The sequence below is a fragment of the Sminthopsis crassicaudata genome, chromosome 2 (genome assembly GCF_048593235.1).
Source record: "Sminthopsis crassicaudata isolate SCR6 chromosome 2, ASM4859323v1, whole genome shotgun sequence".
In the NCBI taxonomy this organism is placed as follows: Eukaryota; Metazoa; Chordata; class Mammalia; order Dasyuromorphia; family Dasyuridae; genus Sminthopsis; species Sminthopsis crassicaudata.
In genome coordinates this window covers 237,163,238-237,184,532 of record NC_133618.1, presented here as the reverse complement: position 1 = coordinate 237,184,532, position 21,295 = coordinate 237,163,238, and the positions used below count along the sequence as shown (strand labels likewise).

General features: G+C 34.2%; 1 pseudogene; it reads right to left on the bottom strand.

The window, feature by feature from the left end:
• Positions 1–7,756: 7,756 nt before the first annotated feature.
• LOC141552734 (bifunctional phosphoribosylaminoimidazole carboxylase/phosphoribosylaminoimidazole succinocarboxamide synthetase pseudogene) lies at positions 7,757–20,922 on the bottom strand (annotated as a pseudogene).
• Between the last annotated feature and the right edge of the window lie 373 nt (positions 20,923–21,295).

Here is a 21,295-nt window from a genome sequence, read left to right as displayed (position 1 = left end):
GAAGGTTAGAGATCTATTAACATTTACCATATTAGAAATAAAAATGAATAGTTTAAAATGTTTATTTAAACATAACAATAATAACCCATTATGTGTTGACATAAACCACACATTTTATGAAAACAATTATATTTCCAAAATGAAAAATATTAGATGAATAACATTGTTATGTATTTCTGCAAATCTCTTTAATATCTGGCTTAACAGAAGACAGGTGGATTCCCTTCTGTAATCAGTCTGTTGTGAATTATTTTAGTTGAAATGTGATGTATATAAAGGAAATCTAGCTTTACATAGATATGTGTTTGGAAAAGGGAAGAGTATTTTAATAGGAACATAGCATCAGCATATTATTATGAAAATGGTTTTAAAATTGTGGGGGCCCAAAAGTGTTTTGGGGACCCTCGAGAATCTGCAAACTCTGAGAAGCCCCTTTTGGCACATCACATTTATTTAATACTAACTTCCTCCTCTTTGAAGGGAGAGACTGAATTAGATTATCTCTGATTCTTTCAAGTTCTTTCTACTTTGCCCCTGCAGAGCCTCATACACCTTGCTTACAATTTGATGTGGACTGAGACTAGGGCTAAATTTCACTTTCTGAATGGCCAAAGAAAGCATTTCAAATCCCTCTCCCTCCCCCTCAACTTTCCAGCCTCTTCATCTTTTGTTCCTCATCTTTTGGTTATCAGTTTGGAAAAAGAATGCTCTTTCTACCAAAAAAGATTGACAGGCAGGTAACATCGCCACTCTTGACTACTGTCAATAGATGACAAGAAAGAAATTAGATAGTGCATTTTCTAACTGGTGTATTTTATATTCTATAAATTATATTTGTAGCTCCCACAGATTAAAATTTTAAAGATAAATTAACAACACAATTCTTTCATTCCTAAATTGAACAAACATTTATTAAGCAATGTCTACATAGTAAGCATTGTGCTGAGACTGTGCTAGAAAGATGAAAAGTAGAATGGTCCTAATCCTCAAGGTCCTAATCCTCCATTCTTAAGATGATAATCATAGTAACAAGCATTTATATGATCCCTGGAGGTTTACAATATTTAATAACAACAATTCACATTCATAGGGCATTTACTCATTCATAAAGAATTTTCTCAACAATTGTGTAGTGCAAGATACTGTTAGGATTTTTATTCCAGTTTTACAGTTCAGGAAACTGAAGCTGGAATATGTTGGGACAGGAAAATAATCTGCCAGCTATTCTGAATCTGACATTTATTACTCATGTGATCTTAGGCTGATCTCTTAATTTCTTCAGCCTTAAATTTCCTTTTCTGTAAAGGGAACGGACTGGACTAAATGGTCTTCTAAAGATCATTATTTAAATTTATATAATAACTTTTTTCTTATTTAAGCCTCATAACAATTCTGAGAGGCAGATACTTTTACTATCTTCATACAGATAAAGAGGTTAAATGGCTTTCTTACCTGGGATCACTCAGATAATACATCTCTGAGATGGAATTTGAATTCAGGTCTTCCTCACTCCAAGCCCAGCATTCTTGTCCATTGCCCAAACTACTTGGAGAGATAATACTACTGTGCTATAAGAAATGATGAACTCGTTGATTTTTAGAAAAACATGGATAGACCTTCATGAAAGAATGAAGAATGAAATGCGCAGAATCAAGAGAACGTTGTATTCAGTGACAGTGATATTATTTTAAGAACAACTTTTGAGTGACTGTCATTTTGACTATTATAAACAATCAAATTAACCACAATAGACTTATGAAGGAAGAAGCTATTTGCAATCCAGAGAAAGAATTGACAAATAAAAGTGTGCATAGAATGATTTTATATGCCTGTGCACGTATATGTATATATATATGTACATATATATATATATGTGTGTGTGTGTGTGTGTGTGTGTGTGTGTGTGTGTGTGTATATATATATTTATGCCTAAGGATAGCAATGGGGTGGAGAGGGAAAAAAAAGAATAAAAAAATTTACATGATAATTTTATCATATATTTTTTTAATAGCAAGTTATACATAAAAGACTTGAAGTTTCATTTGCAATCATCTATTTTTATTATTATACTATATTATGGACATGCTTATTTTATTCCATAAGTTTAAAAAAAATAGAACAGGTACCCCAAGAAATATGACATAAAATAGAATGTAATAGAAAGTAAGGGTCCTAGATGTAAGTAGATATGACATTCAAATAAAGGAAATCAAGACTTTATATAAGAGGTAGCACCTAAGCATATCCTTGAAGGATTTTCAACAGTTGGGGAGGGGAAGAAATACGTTTGACTAGGGTGGGGCCTTCACCAGTGCCCCCTCAAATGCCAGATAAGGTCAGGGAACAATAAGTCATCCATTTCTTAGTGACTTCATTCCTAATATTCAACATTGACACTGTTTTAGATGAAGGGAAAATCAATAATTTAATATTGCCACTCTCTATTCAATCCATGTAGAAATGTAGAAGATAGCCAATACAAGTCCTAAATGATATACACCATTTTCTTTTCCTTCAGGAAATCCAGATACAAACAAGGTTATTAACTCTCCAAGTTTTCCTTACTTTTGGTTTGTGGGAGAGAGGGTGGGGTAGAAAAGCTTTTTAAGAAATCTATCTCCACTTTCTATCATTTACCTTTATGGAAAACAAATGAAGTTGTGGTACTTTACAAATTTCATTATGTTACATGTGAACTATAGTAATTATTCTCTGAAACAAAATAACAGCATTAAAATAACTTAAAAACAAAAAAAACAAAAAAACAAAAAAAACTGGGGCAACCTGATGGACCAATGGAAAGAGCACCAGCCCTAGAGTCAGAAAGACCAACATTCAAATCCACTCTCAGACACCGAACACTAACTAGCTGTGTGACCTTGGGCAAGCCACTCAACCCCAGTTGCACCATCCTCCCCCCCCCCCAAAAAAAATAGATGTACATACACTGATTTAACAGAAAGCTTTATAATTTTTATAAATATGATGACTGAACATAAGAGTATTACATGATACAAACAAGTCATTTTCCTTCTGAGGGTTAGATTTGTTTTCCTGTCCTATTAAATAAGGCTGGGAGACTAGAATCAGATGTTCTTGTTAAGTCCCTGATCTCAAAAGATCGATTTTAAGACTATTTATTGTATGCTGACAGTTCTTCTCCTCACCTTAAGATGTCACTAACTGACTTAGCTTGAGGCTTCCTCATTCAGTTTGTAAAGGCACTTGGAAATCAGACCAGAAAAGAGGAAATGACCTGTTAATAACACATTTTCTGCTCCCTTTGGTGACTGACAGACCAAAAATTATTGATCTAGAGCTGTAAAGGACTTTAGAAGACCATTTAGTCCAGCTCCTTCCTTTTACAGATAAGGAAACTTAAGGCTGAGGAAATGAGGGGACCAGCCCAAGATCACATAGGTAACCAGTATCAGAATCAAAATAGCTGGAGGATTATTTCCCCACACACACCCCAACATCCTCCAGCCTCTGTTTCCTCACCTTTAAAACTGGAATAAAAATCCTAACAGGACCTTGTGGTACAAAATTATTGAGGAAAGCTCTTTATGAATGAAAAAGTGCTATATAAATATGAACTATTGTTATTAAATCCTGCCTACAGCTCTAATAGGAAACTGAGAAGAAATAAGTGTTTTGGAGGAAAAGGTAATGAGTTGTTTTTCTGAATATGTTGAATTTGAGATGTTCATAAAATATCTTTTAATTTGAGATGATCAAAAGGAAAATATGTTGGTTCCTTTTAATCACCTCTTCATTTTCTCAATGAGTTCCCAGAAATAAAAATTAAGCTCACCAACCTAAAAGTGAAGATTCTATTCTCTATTAAAAAAAAAAAAGAACATTTGCAATTCTTCAGTTAAAAACAAAACATCTAGAATCTCAAGAGAAATAAGAAAAACATTTGAAGACTTCATATTATTGGTCTTTGAATTACATTTTAAAGCATACTCACCAAAATTACTTGGTACTTAGTTTTGTTTCTTTCCTTTAATAATAACTTTTTATTTTTCAAAGTACATGCAAAGATAGCTTTCATCATTCACTTTCAAAACCTTGTGTTCCAAATTTGTCTTCCTTCTTCCCCACTTCCTCTGTTTTTTAGACAGCAAGCAAACCAATATAGGGTAAACATTTGCAATTTTTCTAGATATATTTCCACATTTATCATGTTGCATAAGAAAAATCAGATCAAAAGGGAAAAAAACGATAAAGAAAAAAAGAAACAAGCAAACAACAACAAAGGTGAAAATACTATATTGTGATCCACTTTCAGTCCCCATGGTCCTGAATGTGGATGCGGATGCAGATGGCTCTCTCTATCACAAATCTATTGGAATTGGCCTGAATCACTTCATTGTTGAAAACAGTCAAGTTCATCACAGTTGGTCATCACTTAATCTTGTTGCTGTGTACAATTTCTCTTGGTTCTATTCACTTCACTTAGCATCAGTTCATATAAATCTTTCCAAGCTTTTCTGAAAACATCCTCTTTATGGTTTCTTATAGAACAATAATATTCCATTACATTCTTATTTTGTATCTATTTTTAAAAAAAATAAAAAAGCAGGTCAGTGGAATAGTCAAAATTAGCAAGAAACATAACCAAATTAAATTTGTAGATTAGTGTCCAAAACATAAACCACTGGGAGAAAGTTTTTTGTTTTTGTTTTTTTGCTGTTGTTGTTTTGTTTTATTTTGTTTTTTAATAAGAACTACTAGAAAAACTGGAAAGAAGTTTGGAAGAAATTAGGATTGCACTAATATCTTATCCCATATACTACAACAAACTTGCAAATGACTTGAAAAAAGTCATGCCTTTAAAAAAAAAAAGTAGAAGAAAATAAGATTAAGTATAGCACATAATTATGAGAAGAGAATAAATGTTTCCGCAAGCAAAAGATAGATGAGATTATAGAAGATAAACATGAGGGCAGCTAGATGGCATAATGGATAGAGTACCAATTGAATCAGAAGGACTGGAGTTCAAATTATCTCAGATACTTAATGCTTACTAGCTATTTGACCCTAGGCAAGTCACTTATTTCCAATTGCCTCTCAAAAAAAAAAAAAAAAAAAAAAGAAAAGAAAAAAAAAGAAAAAAGAAAAAGAAAGAAAGAAAAAATAAATAGGCATAAAATATAAAGTTTTAGCATTAATAAAATCAATAACATCATTATAAGAGAAACAGAGTAAAAGAAAAAAATATATTCAATATCACAAATTTATGTCCAATATCTAAAATATACAGGAGATCATCACAAATATATGGCACTAAGAATTATTCCCAAATATTATTTCCAAAAGAAGATTTGCTAATTTTAATCTTCTCCAAGTCACTAAAAGTAAGAGAAATTCAAATGAAAATAACAAGACTGTACCTTAGTCCCTAGAAATTAGCAAGATGAAAAAAGGATGGATTATACTACTTCAGTCTCTGGGAAGAACTAGATAAAGTTCATAGTTTAACTCAGTTCTTATTAAAGCAAGGTGCCAGTTCTAAGTGCTTTGGGCTGAACCCTCAGTTGCCCTAGCTTCTCAGGGCTTTCATGATGAGCTAGCTAGATATAACACCTTACTAGCAATCCTGACTGCAAGGACACCAAGGCTCAATCTCAATTCCCATGGGAATATTCTCCTGTACCTGAAACTAAGAAAAAACACTCCAGGACAGAATACCACAGAACAGAGCACCACAGAACATCCTCAGACCCATTTCTCAGAACAGGGGTAAAAAAGAGGGGAAAAGGGAGAAATTTTCCTTCCCTTCTCCCAAGTTCAGTTCATAACATGCACATTTGGACATAACAGAAGCCACTGAAGAAAAGTTGGCCAAAAAGAGTCAAATGAAAAGACTGAAGAAAAGAGAGACCATCCAAAAAGAAACAATTGTCTCAGTTTCACCAGTTTTAAAGATATAGACACTCCTCCTCACCTGATAAGGATACTGAAAAGACTCCAAGTTAGGCAAACTAAGTAGTATTCCAAAGGGTCCTCAATAACTTCTCCATATTACTTCAAATGGGCATGCCCAGTACAGCTCTGGTTACACACACAAAAAAAGACAAAAATAGGGGGCAGATAGGTGGCGCAGTGGATAGAGCACCAGCCTTGAATTCAGGAGGACCCAAGTTCAAATCTGGTCTTAGACACTTAACACTTTCTAGCTGTGTGACCCTGGGCAAGTCACTCAACCCCAGCTTCTGAAAAAAAAAAAAAAAAGACAGAAATAAAGGTCCAATAGATGCCAAAAAATATTTACATAATAATCTTTGTAGTAACAAAAAATTAGAAACAAAAGCTCATCATTCAGGGAATGGCTGAAAAATTATAATAGATGAGTGTAATGTAATATTACTATGTAGGAAAATGGAAAACATAAAAAAGTCAGAGAAAATAACAAGAAGAATTGTATGACCCAACAGAGGGAAAAACAAGCAAATGCAGGAGAAATATATATACAATGATTATAATGAAAAAACTGCTAAAAAGGAAGTTAAATTTTGATTTTTGGAAAAATCAGGAAAATCCTGGAGAAAAGATAGCAAAACATATCTCTTCCCCATGACAGAGATGAAAGGACTACCAAGACAGAATGTTGCATATACATTGTCAGAAAAGGTTTCTGCATCAAGTGTTTTGATCATTTTTTTTTAATGAGTCACAATGGAAGGTTTACTTGGGGGGAAGGAAGGGCAAGGTTGGATATGAATTGATAATTTTTTAAAAGACATTAATAGAGTATTTTAAAAATATACTTTTGACAAAGTATTTTGATAAGGTATAATTTATGTTTATTAAGTACATTTTTTTAAATAAAGATTTTTATCTTACCTTAGAGTTCAAATCAACTTCACAAATACAAGGTAAGTGAGACATGATTAAATAGTAGTTTATATGAGGAGTTTAATGTATTGTAAACTCAGTACTAATCAAAAGAGTGATATTGAGGCTCAAAAAAAGCAAATAAAATCTTGGGCTACATTAAGAGAAATATAACTTCTGGGAATAAAGAAGGGACAATCCTGTTACAATCTGCACCAGTACTGCGGCATATTGTGTCTAATGCTGGAACTCATCTTAAGAAAAATTGATAAGGTGGATCCTTATCCAAAGAGAGCAAACAGGGTAGTAAAAGGCCTTGAAATTATCCTCCAGTATGATTAACTGAAAAAAACAGTTATAGTTAGCCTAAAAAAGACTTTGGGGAAATATGAAAGCTAAATGTATTCAAGTACTTGAAAGCAACCATATGGAAGAAAGAAGTAAATTTGTTCTCTTTGACCCCAGAGAAGAAAACTAGCACCAATAGGATGAAGTTGTAAAGAAGCAAATCTAGATTTCAAATAAAGAATCAAACTCCTGCTTCAAAGTTAGTACAAAGGGGCAGTAATGGAGTCTTGTATGGGAGAAAGAGAAAGAGAAAGACCAATTGGGCTGGATCACAGAGTACCAGAGCAGGAGTTGTTTACAATGAGTCTGAAAAGATAGGTTGTGACCAGGTTGTTAAGAGCTTTAAAAGCTAAACAGAAGAGTTTATATTTAATTCTAGAGGCATTAAAGAGAGACTGGAGTTTATTAAGTTATAAGCAAATTATATGGTCAGATGTGTGTCACTTTGACAGTTATGTGGAGGTGGATTGAGGTAAGAAAAAAACATTGGAGGTAATTAGGATTAAGAATTAAAAGGTTCTTACCTAGAATCACACAGCTAGTAAATCTGGGGCCACATCTGAACTCAGGTCCTCCGAATTTCAGGTGTGATGCTGATGCTCTCTCCATTGCACCATTTAGGGATCCTGTAAAAAGAAATTTGAGGCAAATTTGAGTGGAAAGAATGAAAATAATATGTCAATATGTGTGAGAGCTGTTAAGGAAATTAAAATGGTAATATCTGACAACTGCTGAGGGAGGATAAGGAATCAAAAATAATACCAAGGTTACAATGCTGGGAGGACTGAAAGAACAACAGAAATAGGGGAGTTTGGAATAGGGATGACCAGCATAGCTGAGGGAGTTGTGGGTTCAGCAAGTGAACACTGAGAAGGATTTCTGATATGTCTAGTTTAAGGGACCCTCAGTTTGCCTCCTGCTTGGCTGATTCTGATTCCCAAGTCAGTCTGGCCTCCTTTGTACAGTAGGAGAGCTTGAGCAATCTAGAAGGTTAGTAAAGTCATTAACCATTCCATTTTCTTAAAGAGCAGTTGTTGTCTTCTGTTCTCATAGAGGACCAAAATGACAATTACTACAGTGTGTCTAACTGTGGCTGATCAGACCAATATGGGCTCAGAAGGTTCTATCACAAGTTGGGCACAAATAATCCATATGAACATTTGGTGTGGTCAAATAAGAGAATGAGAAGAGAACAGTATTGTAAAAATGAAAACAGAGAGATAGTATTCAGGAGGAGAGGGCATAAACACAGCCAAATGTTACAGTTAGATCAAGACATATGAGAATAGAGGAAAGATCTTCGGATTTGGCAATTAAAAGATCATTGGTAACTTTGGCGACAAGGCTTTAATTGAGTGAGTAGAACTTAAGCCTCATTGCAAAAGGTTTAGGAGTGAAAGAAATGGAAACTATGAGACTTTTGCTGAGAGGGGAGAAGATGAGGCTGATGAGAAAAGGAAAGAGAAAAAAAAAGATAGCTTCAAAGGATAGTAGTTCTAGTTGAAAGTTTTTGGGTTTTTTGGTTGTTTTGTTTTAATGGAGCAGACTGGAGAATGTTTAAAGTCAGTAAACTAAGAAACAGAAGATGCATAAACATAGGAGTAATGAAAGGGAGTAATCTGTTGAAGAAGACATAATTTAAGTGTTTTTTAAAAAGTGAAAATCGCTTTTTTTATATAGCTTCATTTAGAATCAAATGACCCAAAAGCAAATTTTATTATTCCCATTTTTCAGATAAGCAAACTGAGAAACAATAAAATTAAATAACTCCCCAAATCAAACTACTCATCAGTGGCAAAATTCCAAACAGATCCTATATTTACAAACTAGTACTTCAATTTAATGTATCATAAAATGAATCCCTACATCCTTGTAACTGGATACAAAAAATAAAAGTCATGAGCAATTCATTTTGTCTTTTTATTAAATTGTAAATTTCTCAGTTCTGTTTTTCTCAGCATTTATACATTTAATAATTACTCAACTCTTAGGACCAGATTGCCCATTAACTATCTTTTAAAAGGACTTCAATTTTTTTTTTCTTCCAGATAATACTTGGAAGTCAAGGGGGAAGCCAGAGGAGATAGAAAGGCTCTTATTTTTGTGTGCGTGAAATAGACTCAAGGCTTTCACAGATTAGATGATCATCGGCAAATTAAAAGAACAAAACAAAACAAAACAAAACAAAACACACAAACAAAAACTTGGTTCCAATTCCCTTTCAGTTAGAAACAAAGATGAATCGGAAGATTGAGCTCTTGCTCCTAGTGAATCTGCCTTCCCTTTTTTAATGTCTTCCTCTTGGGATTGTATTCCCTAGTTAACTTTCTTCTCCCGTAAAGGGAAGGAAGATAGAGCATGGCTTTCACAATCCTCTTTCAAGATTCTTCTCTGGCTTAATTGGAGCATTTGGCTCTTTCTACTGATGATTAGAAGCACAGCTGACTTCAGTGCTAGCCTGTTATACCCCATCCATGATAGCTTTAGTGTGATGTGCAAACAGATTAATGGAAAGAATGAAGTTGCTAGAAACTTATTATAACACATCTGGGTACTTCCAGGTTGGATGAGTTTTGAAGATATATTCAACAAACATGATTTTTAAAAGGAGCCAGTGGGGTTTTTTTTGTTTTGTTTTTTGGGGTTTTTTTCTTTGCTCAGCAATGTGTGGTTTTTTTAAAAGTCCCCCTTCCTTTCCATGGTTTGTATACAAGATGGCTTCAAAGAAGACCGATTGTATTTTAATAAAGGCATTAGAAGACTTGTCCTTCACACATTTTAATCAAGGTCAGCATGTTTGACAAGCACTACATCCTGAGCTGTAAACTCCTCAAAATTGCCTGACATTTCCCTGTGTGCAAACTAGCCTGTGGCTTTCAGGTTACCACCCTTTGGAAAATCTTTAACATAATAAGAGGCTCCCAAACTCATTTATGCAGCCGCTTGCTGGTGGCTGTGACAGAACTGAGAGTTGCTTTCAGTGTGAAAGAGATAGAATAAATGCCTTCTCTCTGGTCTGCAAAGCCTTAGAATCAAAGTTGCAATTTTTATGGGTATAAGGAGGCAATCCATCTTAGGGAGGATGAAAAATCGGCATCACAAAATCTTTTTTTTCTTTTTAAACATCAAAGTAGGACTCTGATATATTATCTTTCAGGCAATCTTCAATTTGTCAACAACAAACAACGAAGCCGTTTGTTTTATTTTTTTTTTTTTTTTACTTAAAATTCTCATTTTACTTTCAATTTCCATCTTATTCTGAATTAGTACTTAAAATTTGTGTTTGGCCAGCCACATCACCCATACAAGTTTCATATTGCTGATAAAAGTCTCCTTGTGGGGGGTGGGGAGGAGAGAGAAAAACCACTTTGGAAAGTTTATCATTAAAACCAATGTCAAAAATGCCCCGGGACCCCAGTTAGTTTTCTCATAATTTCATTGTTGACATATTTTGATATCTCTAAAGTGAATGATTTCAAAATGGTCACAGAAGAGATCGCCACTTAACCAAACAGAAACTGAGTGAAGAGATGAGTTAGGCATCCTGGGGACCTGAAACCTCTTCTGAACCAGACTGAAGAGATTAGCCATTGATAATTTAAATCTTCAATGCTTTATCTCTTTGTTTGCTTCTGGGAATGCCATTGATACCTCCTTTGTCTTTATAATTGTTTTAATTAGCCACCCAGTGGGAGACCCGAACCCAGCTTGTGATAGAGTATTATGGTCAACCCAGCAGGACAGGGCAGCCTGGTTAAAATGAAGCAGAGACATTATGGCTGACTTAATTTCTTTTATTTGTGTCAAATTTCTTCTTCCCACTCCCTGTTTTTATCCTTTTGCTTTTTTTTTTTTTTTTCTGCTTCTTCAAAAAAAACACCAAAAAACCCTTTTCTTTGTGAAGAGCAGGGGGGGAAATGCTTTAACTCCTCAAATGGCTTTTGCTTTTAATGAATGAATGAAAAAGTATGAAAAGATGCAATTGTAGATATTTATCAGTGGCTCATATCTGGGGGAAGGGACTCCAGATGGGTTAGTCTATTGCTCCTTATAGCATTGCCTAGACATCAAACATGATCATATCTTTGGTGATTGAGCTGAAATGGATGTGAGTAGCCAGCCCGGGGATGGGGGGTTGGGAAGTTTCTTAAAAGCTCCTTGGCTCTCTTGCTGTTATTTGTTCTTATTGACTACATCCTTCTTTTGTAAATGGAAATCTGGAGGTTCAATTATGATGCAGATCTCAACTTTAATACTATTTCCATTTGTGTAGGCTGCTCCACCAACAATGTGAAACTTTTGGAAAGTCTTGCACTGTTTTAACCTCTTTTTTTTTTTCCCCTTTGAACTAGATGCTGATTTTGGTGAAGCCATAAACAAACTCTTTAATGGCTCTTTCATCAGAATTAAAAGGAAGGGAGTGTGTGTGTGTTTGGGCCTCTCAGAGAAGGGAGCCTGTGGAAGTTTTGAGTGCAACTGCATGCATGGAAATCAATGACCGAGCTTGAGCCCACTGATTATTATTTCACTCAGCTTTTGAGGGAATATGAGGATTTTAATCTAGTGTTCCTATCTATAGCTTACTGGAAAGAATCTCAGTGTTTCACATCTTACCCATGATGACTCCACTGCCTAAAAGAAGTCATCGGTTCAGACTGCATGGATAACCCAAGTGATGTACTAGTAGTCAAGAATATAACTGAAGAAAACCTCCAGCTTATTGGGTGGATTCTCTATGAAAAATTTATGAAAAGGATGAATAAGAGAAAACATGAATAATGAGGTGAGGAATGGTTGCTATCTCTGAGTTTCAAAGTAATTGTTATTATTAAATTATAACATAAAATATAATATGCTGTTTTGTAATAATTATATTATAGATTACATTTATACTAAAATTGTCATTTGCCCTATATTACATAAACACATGATACATTAACAAGTTATATATTATCTATACATATATATATAATTATATATTATACTTATGTTATAAAATTATATTATTATTACTATTCCTAACATTTAGATACCATTTTTAGGTTTGCAAAGCACTTCCTGTAAGTTACATCTTTAGTCTTACAAAAATGTTATTATTATTATCTCCATTTTATAGATGAAGAAATGTATATTCAGTCATTAAACATTTATTAAATGACTACCATTTGCCAGACACTGTAATTGATGGGAATACATACACACATAAAACAAACAAATCAAAAACCCAAGGGCAAAGGCACCTCTCTGCCCTCAAGGAATTTACAATCTAATAGAAAAGACAAGACATAAGAGCTGGAAAAGAGGAGGGAGACTGGGGAAGAAAGGTTTCCAGAAAGAAAAAAAATTAGTTGGAAGTGGTTCAAAGGAGAATGGATAATGAGAAGGCGATCCTGGGAGCCTTCTTAATTAAAGGCATTGGGAGAAATTCTCTGCTCTCCATTCTCCAATGAGAATGAAGGGAGGGGTGCTGAAGTCTCTGGCTACCAAGAAGTATGAGTTCTATCTCTAGCCACAAAGTTATTGTCTGAGATAGAATTGGAACTCAGGTCATCCTGATTCCAAGTTCAGCAGTCCAACTCCTATACTACATGGATAAAATTCTATTTCCATAATAATAATAATAGCTAATATTTAGGTGACTTTTTAAAGTTTAGGAAGCACTTAATTCACTGTTATTCCCATTTTTATGATGAGGAAACTCAGGCTTAGAGAGTATTAGATTTGCTTATCTTTGGTCATATCAAAACTAATAAACATTATATGGAGCCTACAGAAACTGGAAACTGAATGGATGCCCATCAACTGGAGAATGGCTGAATAAATTGTGGTATATGAATGTTATGGAATATTATTGTTCTGTAAGAAATGACCAGACTGGAGAGACTTACATGATGCTGAGTGAAATGAGCAGGACCAGGAGATCATTATATACTTCAACAACAATACTATATGAAGATCAATTCTGATGGACGTGGCCATTTTCAACAATGAGATGAACAAATCAGTTCCAATAGAGTTGTAATGAACTGAACCAGCTAAAAGCAGAGAAAGAACTCTGGGAGATGACTATGAACAGCTACATAGAATTCCCAATCCCTCTATTTTTGTCCACCTGCATTTTGGATTTCTATCACAGGCTAATTGTACACTATTTCAAAGTCTGATTCTTTTTGTGAAAAATAACTGTATGGACATGTATGCATATTGTATTTAACTTATACTTTAACATATGTAACCGTCTATTGGTCAACTTGCCATCTGGGGGAAGGGGTGGGAGGAAGGAAGGGAAAAAGTGGAACAAAAGATTTTGCAATTATCAGTGCTGAAAAATTACCCATGCAAATATCTTATAAATAAAAAGCTATAATAAAAAAAATTTAAAAAAAAAAAAACCATTATATGGAGCCTACCTTGTGCCAGTCATTGAACTAAATACTTTTACTAAATACTATCTCAACACAATATCTCAGCTGATCTTCTTAATAACCCTGGGAGGCAATGCTATGATCTCCATTTTACAATTGAGGAAGTTGAGGCAAATAGGTAAAATGACTTGTCCAGGATCACCAGAGGCTGGATTTGAAGTCAGGTATTCCTGAGTCAGATTTTTCACTCCATCCAAAGTACCAGGTAACTGGTTGAACTTCATGAAGGTTTAGGAATCTCTCTTCTCTAGTGTGCTATCTTTCCAGTCATTTCCATCAAAATATTTATTTTTGCTCTGGGAAAAATAAGTATTCTTATTAATTCTCATTAATTAAAATGTTCTAATAATAGCTGATATTTATATAGCTTTTTCATTCCAAAGTGATACATTATCTTATTTGATCCCAGGGACTCAGTGGGGAGGAGATGGGAGAAAGAGTGAATAGAGAGCATTGGACCTGGAGTGAGGAAAACTTGGATTTAAATCCAGCCTCAGACGCTATCTGCATGACCTTAGAAAAGTCATTTAACCTGTTTGTCTCTGTTGCCTCATCTGTAAAATGGAGATAATAAGAGCCCCAAACTCCCAAGACTGTTACAAGGACCAAAGGAGAAAATAATTTTAAAGTGATTAGCACATTCCCTGACAATTATCAGTGCTATATAATTATTAGCTCTTCTCCTTTGAACCTTATGGATTAAGTAGTGCAAGAAAGAGGCTCATTTTGCCTGTGGAAATTGAAATCCATAGCAATTTAACTAAGATCACCTGACTTGTAAATGATAGCATTCAGAGTTCCAGATACTTTGGGCCCTAAACCCAACACTGTCTCCATTCATCAGTTATCAATTTTAAAAAGGCAGTTAAGAGTGCCTTCTATATTTGTTAGGATTGGTAGATCCAACTTCACTTTATCAAAACATGGAATGTCTATAAGACCATAAACACCCAGATAAAAAGTGAAAGGTAATCATTGAGATGATTCAAAATGTTCAGAAAATTATTGTAGATACAAAATATGTACAGAACTGATATTCCCCAAGCCAACCCCTTTATCTAGATGTATCTAGTTGCCTACTTGTAGGCAGAGATTCACACATGCACACTCTTCCTCTTCTTATTCTAACCACATATCAATGAAAAAATGAATAAATTCTGTCACTAGTAATATTGGATCAGTTGTAAATCACTGAAATTAAAAGACTTGGAGAAGACCGGAGAGTCTGCAGGTAAATGAGATAAGGAAAGTGATCCCTGGGTGGAATGGCCTGAGGTAACTTTACCTATTCTTAGGTAAAGAGAGCAACCACTTGGGGAAAGTGTTTCAAGAGACTAGTTAGGCAGCCCCCTGGGGTTCATTACACTGTGGGGGCAGCATGGAGACATTGGATAAAGGGCAGGCCTTAGAGCCTGGAAGGATTGGGTTCAAGTCCTGCTTCTGGCAAATACTATGGGTCCCTGGCAAGTTCCTTAATTTCTTCGTACCCTGGGCAACTCTAAGGATTCTAAGTTGCAGAAAAAGCAGGGGCCTGGGTTAGTAAGACAAATTTCATCAGCTGCAAGTCCCCAGTCAATGAAATCACAGGTTCAGCTTCATCAGTAATTTTGGAGTAATAGTAACATTCTTTTAGATAAGGCAATGAAGTCTATTCGTCATGAATTTTCAAATAAAACAGCACAGCATAGTAGAAACATGGATGAATTTGGAATCAGAAAACTTGGGCTCAAATACCAGACTCATTGGTGCAGCTCCCTAGCTAGCAAGTCACTGTCTCTCTCTTTGGGTCTTAATTTTGGCTTCTGTAAAATAAGTGTGCTAAATATATCACTAAATTCCTAGTGTTGTTGAGAGAGAAAGACAGAGAAAAACGAAGAGAGACCAGTGACACGAAGAGAGAATGAGACAGAGACAGACAGAGAAAAAGGGAGGAAGAGAAAAAAAGAGAGAGGGGGAAGGAGGGAGACAGAGAGATGGAGGAAGGAGGGAAGGAGAGAGAGGGAGAGGAGAGAAAGAGAAAGAAATTATATATTCAAACAAAATTATGTATGTATTGTAGCCTTAAAAAAAAAATCAACCTGCCATTTGGGGGAGAGGGTGAAGGGAAAGAGGGGAAAAATTGGAACAAAAGACTTGGCAATGGTCAATGTGTAAAATTACCCATACATATATCTTGTAAATAAAAAGCTATAATAAAAAAATAATAAAAATAAAAAACCATTATATAAAGTAACATTTTAACTTGGCTTCTTGCTTCAATGGACCTTACTCTAATGCTTTAATGTTCAGAACACAATTCTCTACAACTTCTCATCTGGTTCTCATCTGGTTCTCCATATTTCCACACGAATCCTCTAATGGGATCCAATTAATGGTCTGGTCTCCTCTTTGTTCTTTTCTATACTAGGGCTTCTTAAACTTTTTCCACTCACCGCCCCTTTTTACCTAAAAAATTTTTTTCGTGACTAGAGGTATATAGGTATACAAAATAAATGTACAAATTGAACTTTTACCAATAATCATAATTTCACAACACCCGCATTTGGTTACAAGATTCCATTATGGGGACACACATCATAGTTTAAGAAGCAGAATAATATGATTTGCCCCTCTCCTTTTCCAGTCATACCCCTCTTTGATAAAACATTTTACTTAAAAGTAGTTTGTCATTTTTAATTGGCTGTGGCCTATTTTCACTCATCTGTGGTATGTCAGATTACATGAAGCACTTTTTAACATGAAGGAAGATTCATTATCTGAATATTTTTAAACTACAATTTGATCATTTGAATGGTGGTAGAGTTTACCAAGAAAAACATTAAGCTCTTTATATAACAATAAGACTGTCCTATAGATTTTTTTTAATCCTTCTTTAATGTATCTTTGATAGACTACTATGAATTTTATTGTTATCCCCCATTAGACTACAAGCACTAAAAGGACAGGGAGCCTCATTTATATAATTGCTATCTCTCCCAGTGGATATAGCACTATGGTGTTCATACTGCTGACACTTAATAAATATTAAAATTCAATGAACAAGGTTGGTAAGTGGTAGGAAACCAAACTTAAGTCCAAATCTGACCTCACACATCTATTGTGTCTGTGATCCAGGGGAAGGGGGGGAGGGAGTCAATTAACTAATTAAAATAAAGATAGTACCTATTTCCAAAGGTGGTTGTGAGAATCAAATGTGATATTTGAAAAATGCTTCATAAATCTTAAAGTGCTATGGAAATGCTATGATTATTGCTGTTGTTTATACCCAAAAATGAAAATAAACTACTACCAAAAGGATAGTTGCCAGATTGTACATATGCACATACACATATATGTATACATATATTCTTGTGTATATTTTGTATATATATTTGTGTATACATCTTTGCCTATATATATATATATATATATATATATATATATATTTTTTTTTTTTTTTTTTTTTTTTTTGAGGCAATTTGGGTTAAGTGACTTGCCCAGGGTCACAGAGCCAGGAAGTGTTAAGTGTCTGAGGTCAGATTTGAACTCAGGTCCTCCTGACTTCAGGGCTAGTGCTCTATCTACTAAATCAACTAACTGCCCTCATGTATATGTCTTTTAATAAACACATATACAAGTAGTTCTCAATGAGTTGTTTCAGTTATGTCTGATTCTTCATGACCCCATTTGGCAAAGATACTGGATTAGTTTTGCTAGTTCTACCTCCAGCTCATTTTACAGATGAGGAAACTGAGGCAAACAGGGTGAAGTGACTTGCTCAGCATCACACAGCTAGTAAGTGTCTGAGGTCACATTTGAACTCAGGTCCTCCTGATTTGAGACACAACATTCTATCTACTATACCAGCTAGTTGCTGTATATATGTTTTGTGTAAAATATGCGTATGTTTATATATACATGTATATATGTGTGTAAAGAGATAGATAGATAGATAGATAGATAGATAGATAGATAGATAGATAGATAGATAGATAGATAGATAGATAGATAGAGGTAGATATTTAGTGAGATAGAGCAAGCACTGAACTTTTAATCAGGATCACCTGAATTCAAATCCAGCCTTAGATTCTTATAGGTTGTATGATTCTGGGCAAATCATTTAACCTCTATCTGCCTCAGTTTTTTCTTCTGCAAAATGAAAATAATAATAGCACCTACTTCCCAAGAATCAAATGAGATATTTGTAAAGCTTTTCATAAACTTTAAAACACTATACAAATGCTAGGTAATATCATTATTATTAACATCAGTATTATAAGTACTATGAATATGATTATTCCTATTTTACTCATGACTCCTTTTCTTTTTTTGTTTTGCTTGACCACAAGTATATAGGCATATAAAATAGGTATACAAATCAAACATTTACTGATAATAAATCACAATTCTATGACCCCCACATGAGACCCCATTATGAGATCACAAACCACATTTTAAGAAGTTTCAACATAAAGATACAATTCAATTTACAAACATTTAAACAAAGATGTCTCTATCAAAAGACCAAAGCTAGTGGCAATTTTTTAATTATTTGATTTTTTTACATTCACTTTGATAGATTGGAAAACTGAAAACCTAGCACACATTCCTCTTATAATTCAATGAACTGCTGAATCAGGTGGAGTGACCTAGGGAGTTGAGCCAGTTCACTGACACTAACTCCTTAAGTGATCTCTGAGCAAGTTCCTTCTCTCAGGAGCCCCATGTTCTCCAACTTTACAAATTGGAGATTAGCAGGTTTGGATTAGTTGGATTATATGATCTTTCCATTTCCTACTATCACTAACTGTGAGTCTGTGTGTAACTTTAAGATTCAAAATCGTTTCACACTAGTATATGGAAGTGTGTGTGTGTGTGTGTGTGTGTGTGTGTGTGTGTGTGTGTGTGTGTGTGTGTGTAAAACATTTGTGGTCCTGGGAAAATTTAAACAGGAAAAAAATCAGAACATCATTAATTTGCAACTTTTTTTAAGACAGACATAAAAGTGATGATAATCAAAATGGGGGAAATAGAGAGAGGGGATAAGGAGGTATAATAATTCTAAAACTATGATTCTAGAAAGGCACTGTGCTACAATGGAAAGACAGACACAAAGCCAGAAAACCTGTCTTCAAATCCAGCTCTAACAATTACTGGCTTTGAGTAAGCCATTTCATCCCTTTCAGGGCACTTCCAATGGACTTGGGATGTAAGGTGTCATCTGCATTCAGAGAGAGAACTATGGAGCCTGAATGCAGATAGAAGCATAGTATTTTTATCTTTCTTTGTTTGCTTTCTCATGGTTTTACTCCTTTTGGTCTGATCTTTCTCGAACAAGATAACAAATATGGAAATATGGTTTAAAAGAATTGCACATATTTATAGCCTCTATCAGATTGCTAGGTGGTGATAGGGGGGAGATAAGGGAAGGAGGGAGAAAAATTTATAACACAAAGTCTTACAAAAATGAATGTTGACAACCCCAATTGCCTCAGCAAAAAAATAAGAAAACAATTAAGAAAGAAAAGAAAAAGAAAAAATGTTGAAAATTATTGTTACATGGATTTGAACATTTTTAAAAAGTTTTTGAAAGTCATTTTATCCCTGATCCTCAATTTCCCCATCTTTAATACAGAAACAAAAATACTTGCACCACTACTCAGAAACATTATGCAGAGTTCTTCCAGTATTTAAAACCAATAAAAATGTGATTACTTATTAGTAGTATTATTACTACTATTAGTGGTAATAATAAGTGACACAGATATTTTAAGTAACTTTTATAACTTAAAAAAATCTTATTAGTCAAATTTGCCTTGGTTTTTTTTTTTTTTTTTTCCTGAAAAAAAAAAAAAAATTTCCCTAGCATTTATTTAGTAGTGGTAAATCCCTTAAGGGGAACTTTTCCAAGATTCTTAATACTTTCAAAGAATTATGTATAATTTTATTATATAAAAATTTTCAGTTGATTTTCTATAAAAGATTAATGAGTTCTCTCATCATGACATTATAGTCTATCAAAAATTAGTGTTTAGTTTCTTTGAAAACAAATTGAAATTAAATGGAAATTTTATTATATACAATAATTGGCAATGAATTTAAATAAGTAAAACCCTTTTAATACTTAACCTGAAAGAGTCTGTCAGTAAAATTCATGCTTTCTAGCCATTTAAGGTATTAATGAAGGAAGAGAAGAAACATGAACTTTTAAAAAAAACAAAAAAAACTGAGTATAAGAACTATGTCTGTGGTTTCTTCTTTTTTTAACTACAAGAAATGTTAGCATTTTTCAATGATTTGTTTAGAATCATTTTTTTCCAGATTTGTAACATTATTTGAAGCTAAATTAGAATCTTTCTTTTTTTCTCTCTGCTTTTTAAAATGCATTCTTCTTATAAACTGGATTCTCAGTTTATCTGCTTGCTCCAAGGATACCTACATGATTAATATGTTTGTTCACAGTTTAGCCTGTATCAAATAGTTATTTAATCCAAATGTTTGGGCCACAAATTGAGCTTCTCCCTCAAATGTAAGTACAGTTGAACAGCTAAGACCACTAGGATTTTAAAATAAAGACTCCCAAGCTTTCTAATTAAGTGGAAAGGGAAGATGGGTAACTTTCGAATATGCAGTGTTGTTGAACATCAGTGGTCCAAAACCATTGTTTCTGACAAACATAGCATAGATTTAGTAGGAACACCGTCCTCTCTACACACTATTTTTATCTTTAGAGTTTCATCTGGAACTTTATGGGCAGATGTTTTTCAAAGATCACAGGGAGTACTATAGTTCCCACAAAGCTTCTTAATTTTTTCACAATGACCAAGGTCAGAAGTTGAGTCCATCAATACTACAACTCTGCATGGACTTCACAATTTTTGAAGAAACTCCACTCTTTCAGCAACCCATTCACAGTTTTTCTTCACCATCTGGAGGCGTTACTTAAGGTGACTACTTTTCTTTCTGTTGGGATGGATCACCAGATGGCCAGAGCCACTAGAAATAATCATCAGTAACATTGACAAGAACAATTTCTTTTGTTGTTTCATGAACACCAAATTTAAATTTCATGTCGACCAATGTACAGTTCTGGAGTAATCAGAATTTTTCCAATATTTCAAAAATAGCATGCATGGAATGATTTCTAATTCATACTCAATCATTTCATTTTAAGATGTAATGAAAGCTATCTAATTACATGTTTGAAAAAATAGTTTTTGGGACCCTATGGATTGTTGGTGAAATTGTGAAATGAAGGAACCAACTATTTTGGATAACCCAAATGGGTATCAAACTGTGCATACCCTTTGACCAGCAATGTCTTCATTGCATCTGTATCCAAAGTGATCGGACCCACTTGTGCAAAAGTGTTTGTAGCAGCTTTTTGTAGTGATAAGGAATTGGAAATTGAATGGATACCCCTCAGTTGGGGAATGGCTGAAATGGTAAATGAATGTAATGAAATATTATTGTTCTATAAGAAATTATAAGCAGGCTGATTTCAGAATGAATCAATGCTAAGTAAATAGAAACAAGAGAAAATTGTACCGTCACAACAAAATTTTGTGATGATTAACTGTGATGGATTTGGATATTTTCAACAGGAGGGTGATTCAAGGCAATTCCAACAGACTTGGGATAGAATATGCCATCCACAACCAAAGAGAGAACTATAGTTGGAATGTAGATCAAAACATAAT